The sequence below is a fragment of the Dromiciops gliroides genome, chromosome 2 (genome assembly GCF_019393635.1).
Source record: "Dromiciops gliroides isolate mDroGli1 chromosome 2, mDroGli1.pri, whole genome shotgun sequence".
Classification (NCBI taxonomy): domain Eukaryota; kingdom Metazoa; phylum Chordata; class Mammalia; order Microbiotheria; family Microbiotheriidae; genus Dromiciops; species Dromiciops gliroides.
The window spans coordinates 470729799-470740532 of record NC_057862.1 but is presented as its reverse complement, the minus strand read 5'-3'; positions in this window follow the sequence as shown (position 1 = coordinate 470740532).

The window sequence follows — 10734 nt, the reverse complement described above, 5'->3', positions numbered from 1 at the left end:
TTGTTAGTTATTCAAAAGGAGTGACAGTTTATTAATGCATGTGAAAATAACTAATAAAAAAGAAATTAAGTTACCCAAAAGACAGCAAGCAATACCCTAATAAATCAGAAATTCGTTTTTAAAAAAATATAAATTTGGGGCAGCTAGGTGGCGCAGTGGATAGAGCACCGGCCCTGGAGTCAGGAGTACCTGAGTTCAAATCCAGCCTCAGACACTTACTAGCTGTGTGACCCTGGGCAAGTCATTTAACCCCAATTGCCACACTAAAAAAAAAAAGAATATAAATTCATTGTAAGCAGGTATTATTTCATCCTTTGTGCTTGTAAAGGAAGCTAGGTGGTGCAATGGATTGAAGGCTGGGCCTGGAGTCAGGAGAGACCCAAGTTCAAATCTGACCTCAGACTCATACTAGCAGTGTGATCCTAGATAAATCACTTACCTTTTCTGCCTCAGTTTCCACAATTGTAATATCTCTTACCTCCCAGGGTTGTTGTGAAGATCAAATGAGATATTACTCAATATGGTTACTGGCGCATAGTAGGTGCTTAATAAATGTGTTTTCTTATATTCCTTGTGCTTAGCACAGTGATGCCTAGCACATAGTAGGTGCTTGATACTATTGTTGATTCACTGAACCAAATTGATGAAAAATCACAACTCACCACAGTCACTGTTCAAATGTTCTCAGAGCCTTTGGCTCTTGGAGAAAAGAGGATGAGGGAGGTGGGTGGCTGCTAGGAAGTATAGTATATTTGTAAAAGTGCTGTTATGGGCCATTCAAGACAAGCAGAAACCTCTTTCTGTCACTCGTCCTCACTAAATTTAATTCAGTATTTGGGGTGAGAAAGTCATGATTTGAAAATCAATTTACTGAAGCTATATTCTGGGAAGCTGAGACAGTGAAGGATGGAGCTAGAAGCAGCAATGGGAGAGACCTGGGCTTGCTGTGCTGGCAAAAGATCAATAATTCAGGGCTGGGCCCTGGCCTGTCTTGTCATTTAAATCTTTTGTTACTCTATGTGCTTTTGTCAATGTGCCCGTGCTGAGAGTGGGAAATATGCCTATTCCAAGCAACCCCAGTGGGGTAAGGATCAGCTTCCAAGATTCCTGTTTCCCCTCCCTCAGCTGATAATTGGGGACCTTCTCTAAGGGCAGAGATTGGTCTGAGCCAGGTAAGAGTGAATGAATGAATGAATGAACAAATAGATGAATGAATGAAAAAAAAACCGTTCATTGTATGCCAGCACTTACTATATTCCAGATACAGAAAGAGCAACTCACATTTATATAGAGTGTAAGATAGGTGGGTTCACATCATGGTTGTCATGGATAGAAATGATCTGAGGCCTGACCAGCCTCTACAGAGGGAAGGAGAGCCAAGGACAATGATGGCTGCTGCTAGTACAGTAGGTGTAGGGGAAAGGCAGGCCACAAATGTACTTCCAGACTGGGGGAGTAGTATCAAGCTAGAATGATATCTACCTGTTACATCTCAAATATCTGTCTGGTGTAGGAGTGTGAGAAAGAAAGCCATTTTCCTGGTTACTCTTTTTTTTGGGGGGGGGGGAGGCAGTTGGGGTTAAGTGAGTTGCCCAGGGTCACACAGTTAGTAAGTGTTAAGTGTCTGAGGACGGATTTGAACTCAAGTCCTCCTGACTCCAGGGCCTGTGCTCTATCCACTGTGCCACTTAGCTGCTCCCTTTCCTGGTCACTCTTAAGTAGGGAGAGGAGTCCTTCACTTACCTCACCAGTTTAGTGTTTTCTAACCAAACACTAGTTACATAAAATATCATCACAAGTAGTAAATATTGAGTAAGTCCATTTATCTAGTCAAACAGATCATATCTCAAAGAATACACAAGTGTAAATGAGTTCTTTAGCTGAGAAGGTGTTAAGAGCTCAGTTCAAACCAGGGGAAAAAGAGCAATCTCACTGAGAAGAGGTCCACTCAGGCATCTCTAGAATTTCAAGGAAGTCCAGAGACATGATGAGGCTGGCTTCCTATGCATGCCTGCCATTCCAAAGTCTTTTTCTTTCCTCTCTGAAGCGTCTACCATCCACTTGTCTCTCTGAAGAAGCTTGGGAATTCATTCCGTAAGTCCCTTCTACAGGTAGGCAATAATGAACTCAAGCATTCCCTTTGCCAATCAGGAATCTTGTTTCTCTCCATACTCATCATCATCAACTGCTCCTCCCCTGCCTCACTTGGGTGGGAACCAAGTTACAAGTGCTTTACTGTTTGCAAAGCACTTTACATACATTACCTCAACGAAGGAGGTGCTATTGATTATCCTCATTTTGCAGATGAGAGATGTAAGTGACTTGCCCAGGGTCCCATAGCTAATACATGTCTGAGGAGGGATTTGAGCCTAGGTCTTCCTGACTCAAGTCCAGCATTCTATCCAATATGCTGTACCCCATCCTGATGCTCAATATCTTTCTTACTCTGATGATTGAGGGAACTTATTTCTGTGATCACTCTAAGAGCAAAGAGGATATGGGTTAGTGACAGATTTCATGGTTAGCAACTTCACTAGTGGGGGCAGAAATAAAATAGAAGAAGCAGGAGACCTTATTCTTGGAACAAGTTTCCCTCTGTGATTGTATCATATGGTTAAACCTCTGTTAGGTAGAGACTGAGAGAGAGGTACTGGGAATAAGCTGGGTACTTGATCCCAGGGCAGAAGAAGCACTAGGTGGGGTAAGTACCAGCTTGGCCGGGTTAACCTTGAATCAAGTCCCTTCAGCATATGATCATTTGCTTAGAGCAGTATTTCTCCCAGTGGTTCTCAAACTGTGGTCTGTTGACCCTTGGGGGTCCTTGAAATACTTTCAGAGGATTCTCAAGGTCAAAACTACTTTCTTAATCATTATTTTCCTAAATCGTAATTTGCCTATTAAAATAAATTTCCAACTCTGTGAGGCTGGCTTTTCTTCATATTTTTCAACCAAAATAACATATCACAACAGATTGAATGCAGAGGCAGATATGAAAATCCAGCAATCCTATTAATCTAGACATTAAAGAGATTTGCAAAAAAATAGGTAAAATAATGCCACTGCTCTCACTATTTTTTTCTGTTTTAGACAAGATAGCTTTTCACAAAAATATCATGTTAACATGTAATAGGTTTATTATTGTTATTTTAAATAAATGAATAAAGATTTTAATGGTTTATCGGTTTTAAGGTCAAATAGGGTAAATATTGATAGATATAACCAGAGGTATTCTGGTAAATGTTTAACAATCAGCTCTCAAAAAGTGACAATTTTCAGTTTAATTTATAATGTTAATATTTTCTCCATCACTTTCTTAAATCTGGAGATTGACCAAAAAAACAAAAACAAAAACAAAACTCCCCACGCCCTGGGTTTACCAATTTCCAAGATACAGATGCTCACACTGAAAATTTAACAATTGATCTGGCTTCAACACACACACCTGGATATAACCCAAAGACAAAAGTTCTTTGGAGTCCTAATAATTAGTAAGAATGTAAAGGGGTCCTGAGACCAAAAAGTTTGAGAACTGCTGGACTAGAGGCCCCCATTCAAGTCATATCACACCCTGGCCCATACCTTGAACATACATCCAGAATAATTTATAGCAAAACTTTTGGTTCTGGCTATCCCTTCCCCGGGTTATAAGACTGATTGGGTTGTGAATATGCTGGAAAGCATATGAAAATGGCTGTGATGAAGTAAGGACATCTGGAGAATGCTAACTTCTATCTTCATGTATCCTTCAACAAAAATCTTTGCCATAAGCCCACTAAGAATATGTTCCCCTGTACCAGAGCCCAAGAATCCTTTGATATAAGTGCTAATACACTCTCCCTGCTATAACTACATTCCCTCATGCACATCCCTCTAAGGGAGGAAGATGTTCTTTGTCCTCCTCCTTGTTGTCAGGTAATATCCTATGAGGATTTCATGAAGCAAGAGGAACAAAGGGCAGATTGGATGCTTTCTTGAATCCATTGTACCACAATTAGAACCTATTGTCCACTTATTGGCAAGAATGGATAGAGAGTGGGCATGGAGACACAGTCTCTCATATATGGACAAGATGAAGAGATGTGGGTTATATGATAGCAGCTGGGTAGTTTTGGAATGGGTTGAATGAATAAATCATTAACAGATCAATGTCAGCTTGGAGGGAAAGGCTTAGGGATCTGTTCTTGGCTCTGTGTAGTTTAATATTTTAATCAATAACTTCAATAAAAACTACGTTTCTGGCTTATCATATTAGCATATGACAAAGCTGGGAGGAATAACTAACACACTAGATGACAAGAGTCAGTATCTAAAAAGATCTCAGTAAGCTAAAATGTTGGCATGAATTGAATAAGAGGAAATTTAATATGGATAAATCACATAATCTGAGTTGGAAGAGACCTAAGAGGCCATCTAGTCTAACTGATGGCTGAACTTGAATTCTCTTTAACAACCTAGCTGATGAATTTGTGACCAGCTTTTGGAGACAATGCTTGGTGAAGGGAAGGGGAGGAGGAAATGGGATTGTGGAGATTTGGAGTGTTTTACATTGTAAAGATGGTCAAGGATGGAAATCTGGGGACCTGAAATTGGGTGGGAGGGACTAGAGGAGAAGAATATTTAGAAGCTGCCTGAACACTTACAATCATGGGAGGGAGAAGTAGAGGTACAGGGGAAGAAGAAAAGGTGAAGGAGAGGGAGTGAAAGAGATGCCGAGGCAGAGAAGAGGAGGAAGAGAAGAAAGAGAAAGGAGAGGAGGAGAAAAATAGAGGGAGACTGAGAAGGAAGGAAAGGAAAGGAGAGAGAGAGAGAGAGAGAGAGAGAGAGAGAGAGAGAGAGAGAGAGGAATAAGAATAAAAGAATGAAAACAAGATAGAGCAGAGGTGGTTGGGAGGGGGCCGACTCTCAAAAGAAGAACCAAAAGATGAGTCAGGAAAGGAGCAAGAGCCAAGTGAAGAAAAAGCCAGCCTTGCTCCATTTGCATTTCAATGAAGACCTGAGTTGGCTATTACTAATAGGCTTTTTAAAAAGAGTTCCTATAACCTTGTACCATCCTCCTGCTTGTTATTTTTAACTCTGGCCTGTTTCCCTGTATTTCCTGGCAGTAAAAAGCTGGAGAAAACTTGTAGAGGGGGATCAGTGCTCAGAAAAGACCAATGCACCGTGGTGCATCTGAACAAACCTGGGCTCTGCAATCCTGGCTTTGCTATTTACTTCTTGTGTGACTTTAGGGGAGTGTCCTTACTTCTCTGGATTTCAATTTCCTCACCTGCAAAATGGGAACATTAGACTGAATGACATTTAAAGTCCTTTTCTGACTTTAAACCCTAAACTAAAGCCTTATTGATTGTGTCATCTTCACATTCAAAGTACCAAGCCTTCTGACCTAGGCAGCTAGATGGAGCAGTGAATAGAGTTCAAATCTGGCCTTAGATACTTACTTACCAGTTGTGTGAGCCCAGGCAAATCACTCTTCACCTCAGTTTCCTTATCTGTAAAAAGGGGATAATAATAGCATCTACTTCTCAGGGTCATTGTGAGGATCAAACAAGATGATAATTGTAAAGAGCTTAGGACAGTCCCTGGCATATAGTAAGCACTATATAAATGTTAGCTATTATTGTTGTTGTTCTTGGACCCTTGTATTTTCCTCTAATCCTGGGTAACTGACTAACTTTCCTTATTCTGTCACTCTCCCTATATAGGAGAGGCAGAATGATTCAGTTGAATCAGTGTTGAATGGGAAGATATAGGAACTATTCAAATCACTGTGACAGTGGGCAAGTCACTTTATTCTTGGGGCCTCCGGTTCCTCATATGTAAAATGGAATTGAACTGGATGACCACTGAGATCCCTTACACCTTTAAATCCATTATCTTGGAACTCTTTTTTTGTGCCCCTATCTTTACCCCTTCTTGCCCATGCCATCACATGCTACAGACTATAAGAGTGCTTTCTCTAGAGTTTATTCATTCACAAATGAAAAGAAGAGGAAGCCCAAGTATTTGGGCATCAGGGAGTGAGAAGCACACATAAAGTGACTACCCAATACAAACCAGATAGTAAAAACTTTGATAAGTTTTTTCTAGCTAAGGTTCTGTAGTCAACGTTGGGCCCTTTGCGGAGAGCTTAGGACTGGAAAGTCTGTGTGAAGGACATGTGGTATCTATTGCTAGTGTTTTATTTCTGACCACAATGACAATATATTTGCTTTGTATCTATTTATTTTTGCATATATTGTCTCCCCCAGTAGAATGTAAGTTCCTTGAGGTCATGTACTGTTGTTTTTGTCTTTGTGTTCCTAGCACCTAGGACAGGGCCTGATATATTCATAAATGTAGGACTGAATTGAGTTAAACTGGCATTTGCCTGTGGGTTGATTTCTATGAAGTGATTGGGAATTTTTTCTTTAAATGGACCACCCATAGGCCTACTTTTCCATCTCTAAAAAATTTGGAAGGCAGCATGGTATTATGTGGAAATAGCAGTGAACTTGGCATTGAGGGAATTTCAGTCCAAATTCCGTCTTTGTTCCTTAATGTCTGTGTGATCTTGGGAACATCACTTCATCTCTGTCCTCAGTTTCCTCACATGTAAAATGGGGGACTTGGACTAGCTGGTCCATTCCAGCTCTAGAACTATGATCCCACTTAATTATTTGTATTCCTTTGTGGGTTTGAGTAGGTTATATAACACCTGACCAAAGATGATTTATGTGGAAGATAGAGCATAAAAGCAAACATCGACTTATATAATGGGAAAAGGAAGTGAGCACATCACGGAATGCAAGTGAAGAATAAAAATGAACAGCTCAAGTACTGCACTGCTGCCCATAGAATACTAAAATGCCAAGAAGAAAGGCATCCAGAATTTTGGAAGAATCCTCGATAGAAAGACCCAGGACAAAAAGGATGTATTATAATCTGTACTAGGAGAAAGAAGACCCACATCAATATAAAAATGTCTTAAGCATTTTTTTTGTGCATCTCTTGGTAGAGGGAGGTGACATGAGATACCTATTTAGCTAAGTCTTATGGTTTTGGTACTATAATACCAGGAGCCCACCATGCCCTAAAGCAGGGTTTCTTAGCTTGGGACCCATGAACTTGGGGTCCCAAGTGGTTCATGAACTTGAGATGGAAAAATGCATTTTTATTTCAGCATAATTGGCTTCCTCTGTAATCCTGTTTATTTTATTTTGTGCACTTAAAAACATTATTCTGCTAAGAGGTCTATACACTTCACAAGAATATGCCAAAGAGGACCATAACATTAAGAAAAGGGTTAAGAACCTTCCTCTAAGAAAACTTTATGATAAGCTGAGAATGAACCTGGGAGTGAATGAACCAGTCACCTTGGTCCAGAGTGCCCATGTATGTAAGTCTCACTTTCAATGTCAGTGAGTTCTGAAGATGCATTTCTTGGTTTGTGCCATGAGGCAAGCAGGTAGGATGCTAGGTATTCCCAGCTCAGAGGAGATCAGGCTGGCTAAGGTAGGCCTGGCTGGCAGAGGATTCAAATGCAGAATAGTTTAGGATATCTGGTTTAGAACTAATGCTATGATTGCTATGGTTGGGGTTTTTTTTGTTTGTTTTTGGTGAGTGTCTAATTCAAGTTCTGCAACCCATCTCCTGATTTAAGGTGTCACTGGTAGCATCATGAATTTCTGCCCATAGAATTAAATTTAAGTGATGACCCAAGCCCCCGAATGGGATTGAATACTTTTATTGCTTATTGAATTTTGAAATTGCTCACCAGATGAAACATTTGTATTGTGTAATATGTTGTACTAATTCCTACTTGCAATGAGACATTAGTAGTTTTCTTTGAAGTATATCATAACTACTTTTAATCTCTCAACCTGTCCATTAAAAGTTCAATTTTATTTTCTCTCTTTTGTAATTTTTGTGAGAAGTTTTACTGTGGAGCATTTGTCTTCTATTCTAAGATAACAATAGCTTTTTTCCGGGGCAATGACTTGCCCAGGGTCACACAGCTAGTATATGTCAAGTGTCTGAGGTTGGATTTAACTCAGGTCCTCCTGAATTCAGGACCAGTGCTTTATCCACTGCACCACCTAGCTGCCCTGATAACAATAGCTTATTCTAGAACCTTCTCAACAATTATGAGATCCTGAGCTGGACAGTTATGAAATCATAATGACCTTCCAAGGTGGTTGAGTGTGTGCCAAACCTGAGCTGCCCAGAAGGCCAATCAAGAATTCAGAAAGATTCTTTGTGAGCTCATTCATCTCTACCCTGGCCAAGAAGCACACTCAGAACATTTAAAACCAGATTAACTTGAGACTTTGCTGATAATCTCACTTTATATAAGAAAGAATAATCCAGTCTCAAATGGTACCATTGCTGAAAATTCACTACTGCCTGATCTTCCCAAATGTAGGAACTCAATGCTCTTATAGAGAAATGAATCACAAGCCTGAGAGGAACATTGGAGGCATTATGGCATCCTTCTACATCATCTCGGAACCTAGACAACTGTACTCTATCCTCCTATAGCCTTCAATAAACCACAAATGGAGATGTTAGTTATATATTGGTCTCTACTTTTACTGGCATGGTAAAAAAAAAAAAACTAAGTATATGACCATATATTTAGAGAGCATTTGCTACTAAATGTAGAGCAATGGTAGGGGAGGCTGATCATCCTTCTGAACTGTGAATTGTCCTTGAATCTATGATGACTAAGTAGACTTCTCTTTTAAAAATACTGATTACACTAATCTGTTGCTTTGTTTATGAACTTTTATATTTTCCTTTCCATAGTTAATAGATCCTAGGAAAAGGTACCCAAGGGTGATGGGTGGCAAAAAGTACCCAAGAATGATAGTGGCAGAGAAAAGGGGGAAAGTAATTAATCTCTGAACTCAAAAAGTCAACTTTGTTTAGGGCCAGGAAGATCCAGGTGGCTCATTTGGATTTCAGGAATCAGTTCTTCATCTAGAGCTATTTGCTTTGGATACCACTATTGCCCATTGAAGAAAGAAAAGAAGGAAATAAACATTTATTAAATGCCCACTATGTGCCAGGCACTGTGCTAAGCACTTGATAAATATTATCTCATTTGATCCTCACAACCTGTGAGGTGTTATTCTTATCCTCATTTTTACAGTTGAGGAAACAGAGGCAGATAGAGGTTAAATCACTTTCCTAGGGTCATACAGCTAGATTTGAACTTGAGTCTTTTTTATTCCAGTTTAGTTCTGAAGTCAATAACCTTGGCTATTGACTTTGACATCTGCTGTCAAGACCACTTCTGTAGGATCATAGATTTAGAGATTGAAAGGGGTCATCTAATCCAAACTCTCATTTTACAAGTAAGGAAACTGAGGGCTTGGGGGAGGAAATGATGTCCCAAGGTCACATGGATAGTAATTAGAAGAGCTGGGCTTTGGATCCAAGTCCACTGACTCCAAACCTTCTGCCGACTACACCGCTGTTTCTATGTGAAGACTCCTTTTGGATTTCAGCTACAGATATCTTCCCCACTTTTGGCTCCAATAGCAAGAGCAGTTTCTCCCTTCCCTGCTTTATACGTGGGGTCACAAAAGTCAGGATGGGACTCTCACATTTGTTGCAGTAGCAAGATAGGGAGGAAAAGGAAGCCAGGGAGAGGATTTTCTGGCAGAGTTGTATTTTGGCATGGAAATATTGTTCATAAGGTGATTAAAAAAACCAGTCAAGCTTTCCTTGATTAAATATTTTGTTACATTTCAGTAAAAAACAAACAAAAAACTAGGCAGGGGGAGAGAGGGACAGAGAGAGAGACAGAGAAACAGAGACAGACAGAGACAGAGAGACAGCCACAGAGAGAGAGAGACAGAGAGACAGCCACAGAGACAGACAGACAGAGAGACAGAGACAGAGAGACTGAGAGAGACCGACAGAGACAAAGAGACAGAGACAATCAGAGAGAGACAGACACAGAGGGAGAGGTCATTCTTGAAGACATCCTCAGACTATGTGGGCCTGGTGGGGAGAGGGAGGCCCCCTGAGGGATCTGAGGGGGTGGGGAAAAGGGCCCTTCAAAGGACCAATAGACCATATCCCATGCTCCAGGGCTTCACAATTGGTCCCTTTAAACAGGTCTTTCCAGAAGACTCTCCAAACCCAATCTTGTGTATTCCCTCTCTCCCAGGCCCATTACCTGAAGGTAGAAGGTCAGGGAGTCTTCTGCTTTCTACTGACTAGAGACCACACATGCAGCAGGCCACCTACCTTCCAGGATTGTCATGAGGACCAAATGAAATAATAATTGTAAAACACTGAGCACAGTGCCTGGCACATAGTAGGTGCTATAAATGTCAGCTATTATTATTATCAGGAATTTAGGCAAAATGAGAGGAAACAAAGGTTAGATTCCCCAGCTTCCCTAAAGCTTAACTAGGCCAGACCATCTTGTGGGAACACACACAGAACATACATAGTCTTTGGGTTCAGAAAGACACTTCAGATGGTACGGTGGAAAGAATGAGAAAACCTGGGTTCAGGTCACATCGGCCATTTCTCTGCCACTGGCTAATTTGGTGACAGTGGATAAATCATTTTCTCTCCTTGGGACTTAGTTTTATCACCCGTTTAAGTGGGGAGAATTATCCTTATACAATCTCTGTAAAGGGATGGGAATGTACCTATGATTTCATTGGTTCAGGGAATTACCGATGAGGAAACTCCCTCTGCCAGGGCCAATCAGCCAATCAGCACCTCTCTAACTTG